Here is a 5,799-nt window from a genome sequence, read left to right as displayed (position 1 = left end):
TGAAGGAAAGCAGGCGGGAGGATAAGTGTACCTAAAGCAGACCACAGAGCCTTGTCAATAAAGGATATTTATTCCCATTAAACCATCTGTAAGTCCAAGATGAAGTCACTGTTTTTACTGTGAAACCACAATTGAGTGTGATTCACTTTCCTAAAACCAGTGGAAAGGGTTTACAGTAAAACCATGGCACCAGTGATTCATCTGAGTCAGGGGTTATTGTGTTATCAGACAGTTTTGGGATCTTTTCTTTTCCTTTAATATAAATAAAATAGAATTCCTTAAGACATTTTTAGCATATGTTTACTCAGTGTGAGCCAAACAAACATTAAGAAACTTCAAACCACAGGTCAGGTCTTAGACTTCAATCTAAAAAGATCTAAGGGCCCTAAAAGCTGTGAGACAGCTTTCGATTTTTTGAATGAGTAACTGAAAAACCAAAATAATCAAGGCGTTCCGCAAAGACTCAAAAATAAATAAGTAATTTAAATATTATCATCTTGTTGAAATGAAAAATCAGGAGATGATTGCAGACAGGAGGTCACCCCCACCAAGCACAGGAATATGCTCCAGGGAGAATCGCAGCAGGATCACTGCCTCCATAGCATCCACATGGTGAACGATCCCCAGCCGGTCAGGAAGGACCAATTCAACATATTTTTCAAAATCATTTACATATTCTTCCATTTTCATATTATCTGTATAAAACGAGCAGTACTGTACTGCAGAGTTTACCCAGTGAACGCATCCATTGTGATTTTTAAGCAGACCCTTCCTGAAACTCTCACACCCATCCTTCAATTGCTTTTGCAGACACTTGAACTGTAAAAGCTAAAAAAAAAGGTTTGCATATGTCTGAATCAAAAACAATAGCAGGAATCCATCTCATGACATTTACCTCTTGGTGAGGGTCACAACTCCGTGCCGCCCCCCTTTGTCTCCTGCACTGCTAAACCTTATTTCCCCTCAGCGGTGCTCCAGTTATCTCCCTTTCATCCGCCTTCCTCTGGAAATGAGAGTGACGTTCCATTAGCGAGGGGAAAAAATCCCCCACATTGGCGAGCGAGAGCTTCAATGCGGAGAGCCAATTGACTAAATGAAATTCCAACATGTGATGAGTGGGAAGAAATAGAGAGAGGCTTGTGCAATTTCAGCCGGGTTTTGTCAAGACATTGAAAACCACAATACTCTGTCTTTTTACTGTAAGAAATAGATATCTATTAGACAGATATTTTAGTCTAATTTTGCCAACATTGTTGGTTTGTTTGCACTATTTCACTAATATAAGTGTAAAAGAAAAAGTTCTCAAATCAGCTACAAACAAAGAGCACATGCTCTAGTCTAGATGTTAAGGCAGGTTCTATGTTGTGGGGACTATGGTGATCTTTTCTGCTCTCTAGAAAGATTAAAGCCCCTTTATTTGTGCTGTCTCTGGAAATTTCATTTGCTGGACAAGTTTTCCATCCAGGTGGTCTGTCCATATTATCCCTTAAAGGAACATGTTGCTACTCAGCATGTTCCTCAACATGTTATTTTACTCAACATGTACTCTATTTGTGAAATATGGTTTACTTTGGACATTTTCTGATGATTGTCTTAGGTGACTACGTTATCATTTCCAAAAGTGAAACAGGGTCAAATGTCCCACATGTCGATGGTTTTCCCATATGTTTATGCATAGTATAAAATTGCAAATGTGGGGAAACATTTCAGATGTCAGTAAAAATGATTCCTCATGTGTCTTTGTTGCTGCATAATACGATTTCCACACTAATGTGTCTAGGGAATGCTTCTATATGTTGAGCTTTCCACATTTGTTTCCTAAGTTACTACATAAAATAATTTGCAAATGTCAAAAGATGAGAAAAAACCCTTACATCTTATATATTATTATATAATAAAATTTCTACAAGTGAAATGTGTGAAAAATATTCACATTTAGATGGTTTCACCATCCATGAATCATGTGTGACAACATATATTTTCAAGATGTCAAAACCCAGAAAAAATATTTAATTTCCCCACATTTGTTAAATATTTTCCACGTGAATTGTGGGAAAAATAATTCACATATTATAGTTTCCTCTCACATGTTGAACATGTTGGTAATTCCACACACAAAAACTCAGACAAAACACTGAACCTCTGGGGGGTTTGCAGTGTTTCACATATTACCACATTCAATATTTTCCACATGTAAAATGTGAAAAATATTTAAGTTGTAGCTTTTTTTTTTTTTACGTTTCACGTGTGTTGCAAGATAACACACGTGTTCCCAAGTGAACCTACTGTAAATAACATGACACCAACTTTGTAGTTCTGAACATAGTCTCTTTCTAAACTAAAATATTTGTTAAAATAATAAATAAGTAGAAAGCAGTCGTGCTTTACATATTTACATTTGACAATAGTGTCACATTTGATCAGAGATGATTCAGTACATGGTTTCGCCTCAAGAGCTACTATGGAAGAAAAGAAACCAGAACTAAATCTTTAACAGTATGATGAAAAGCACCTATGACAAAGAAAACATTTTGACCTCATTACATCTAAGGGTAAAAATGAGGGCATGTCTAAAATATGAGATGTGTTTTATCCGCATGAGCTAACCAGGATAAAATTTTAAGAAATCTGCCCAGATGTCAGAGACATACTTCAGTCTGGACTGAAAGAGCTGAAGCAGACATTTGGCAAACTGCAAAGTCTTCAAAGTGCATTAACATAACAAACAGCTGGGAAGCAGAAGAATGATCAGGACTGCAAATCAAACAGAAAAGGGTGCAGGAAAACCGAAAAGTGAATAATTCACAGCATTATGCAGCAGTGGTTGTGTTATCCAGACGTGAATCCTACAAATGAAATAAATGCATTACAATGCAATCAAATTGATATCACATTTATTTTATGTTAATTTTGTTGATTATGCCTAATGAAAACAGATTTAAACTTCGCTTGTACCCGTTTTTTGTGCCCCCTTTGCTGCCAGATTTTCTCACCACTCCCTTTCCATTATTATGTATGGATACAGAACTCTGTTAACATCCAGGATCAATAGAAAATGATCTTTTGTGACTTACTTATAGCAAGTGTCAGTGACTGAAGGCCAGACAACTATTAGGTCAACAGATTTACGTAATATTGTGCTTTCCAGAGAATCAGATTTTGTGGTTTTCATTAGCTGCAAGTTAAAACTAACTTAACTACTTTAAATATCTAAATACAATGTTTATATGTAATATGAATTTCATGTTTTGAAATAAATTAACTTTTCTGCAGTGTCCTAATTTATTACAACCGACTTTTTATATGTGTGCACCAAAAAATAAAGTGTAACAAACTAATTTGGAAGTATGTTGTGATATAACCAGCCTTTAAGTTTAGTGTTAGGGTTAACTTCTTTTGTCCAAGAATTTGGTATTATTTTGATATTTTGTATCCTTTTTATATTTACTCAGGGTCTGTTTTTGATAACCATGTATGTTGATGCTCTGAGATATTCTAGTGTGACAAAAAAAAAAGACAAAAACAAAAGCAAGCTGAACAGAGGCAAAAACGTTTTTGCAGCACTGTTTCCTTTTTGATAATTTCAAATTGCAGCCCATTTATACCGGGCCAACTGACTTGTTTAAAAGATGATTGAAGCAGCTTGGTCAAACCATTATAACTATAAATTTCCTACTTATTGTAGGTATTATTCATTAGTCTTAAAGCTAAAATTCAATAAGACAAAAAAAAACCCCAACAAAAATGACAAAGAAATAGCTAAGGTGCAAAATAATCTGATGGATTTATACAACAAGATTTAACACTATAACACTATTGTGTGTGTGGGAATATTAGACAATTCCCACACACACACAAAAAAAATCTTCGTAAGATTTATAGAAGCACTTATCAAAAATTTTTTTCCAAATTTTTCTAAAGAACAACCAAAATGAGTCTCATGTGTGATGGACGAGTTTAGAATGACAAGTCTCAAATTTAAACCAATGATCTCATTTGTTTTCCAGCTCTAGGCTCCTGCAGAGCACAGGGAAAAGAACAAGCGGTGACATGTCCGCAGTGTAATGGAAACGTGGCTTTTTTTTATTATCACTGTTGAAAGGCATACATTACAGTGCAAACCATTCTTTGGCAAAAGTACAATACAGCTGTCACGATGGTTTCTAGTACGTCCTCGTTGACCGCTGGGTGCTGGGACAGTGTGTAGGTAAAGCATGTCCAGTCTTGCAGGGCAGTGCATTCCATCGACGCCTGGAAGTTTTTCAAAGGGGAAAAATAAAAACGACCAAAATGAGCCAGATATAATACAATGCAGACTGGTGAAGGAGTGCTTTGGCCCCCTTGCCAAAAACATGCATTTAGTCTGTTGCTGCAGAAACAAAAACTGTAAACATATAAAAATGTGCAAGCATATGATACCAGTGTGACTGAAGCCACCAAGTCATCTGAAACCATTAAAATACTGGTGAGTACTATTTGTTCTCAGTGACAGATGCTTGCTTCAAATAGAACCAATATGAAGAGGCACCTGGAAGTACAACACAATCAGACAATGCAAGCCAGTGCATGATGAATGATGAGTGGTATTTTTATATGTACAGTACATACGTAAGGTCCAATCATGAAATGTGCCCCTCCCCCATCATCACCCTCACTCCTCCTCTCATATGGCTTCTATTACAGTGGAATGAGGGTCAGAGGGCTGGAGGAAGAGAGAGTCTGCACTCTACGAAGTGACGTCAGTTCAGACTCCAATCTTCAATATGGCAAGAAAACAAGAGCGGGGTCAGCATTCCATACACTGAAATCTGTCCTTGGAGAAAAATGAGAGAGAGAGAGAGGGAGAGAGGGAGAGAAAAAAAACTAAAAGAAAGGAGGAGTTGAAGTTAAAGACTAAAGAATGTATGCAAGCACGTCCTTGTAAAAACTGGCGCACCAGAGAAACAGACAGAGCTGTGTAATTATGAATAAAGACTGAATGTGTAAGAAAATAAAACCATAAGCAGCTGAAAAGTGAATACTGCCACGGTAAACTTAGCAGTACCAAAGGCTGCATCCAGATTTTTTGCAACATCCATACATAGTTTCATATATGCTAATTACATAATGTAAGGAATTCTGCAATACTATTTTTGGCTTTAGAAGTTGAGAAAAAGACATTGAGAGGAAGTTCACAACTTTACAGATGTACAAGCATATATATTGGTTCGGTGCTTCCCAGAAGCACAGAAACAGGTGCATCTCAAAGAATTAGAATACTACTCATAAGCTAAAAAATTTCTATTCCTCAATTAAAAAGAATAGAATACTGTTTGAACTTTATCTTTAATAACATAAAGATACCTAATTTTTAAATTGCAATCAGTAATACTTTTATAACGAATTTATATCAGTAATGATTTCTTGGTTAATGTCAAGTTGTCATAACATAGACATTTTGAATAATGTCAACTTTTAACTATTAAGTGTCATCATTTACCGAATGACGCTTTATGACAACAGTCATAAATATTCATGAAGGCTTATTCATGTTCATGACAAGTGTTCTGTCATGTTTATGAAAGTGTCATGACAGTCTTATTCACCCCCTTCAAATAAAGTGTTACCAAACTTTGTCACTCTTTGAAAAAACCCTGGCTTCACAATCATTGTGAAGATGGTTGACCTGACAGGTGTCAGTACACACTCACAAAGATGATTAGCGACAAAAAGGCCATTGCTAAACAAGCTGGATGTTCGTAAAGGCTGTTATCCAATAATATTTTTTTGAACATTGGCTGGAAGAAAAACATATGATAG

The sequence above is a fragment of the Poecilia reticulata genome, linkage group LG22 (assembly GCF_000633615.1).
Source record: "Poecilia reticulata strain Guanapo linkage group LG22, Guppy_female_1.0+MT, whole genome shotgun sequence".
Lineage (NCBI taxonomy): Eukaryota > Metazoa > Chordata > Actinopteri > Cyprinodontiformes > Poeciliidae > Poecilia > Poecilia reticulata.
The sequence above is the reverse complement of the archived record's forward strand: the minus strand, read 5'-3'. Positions refer to the sequence as shown.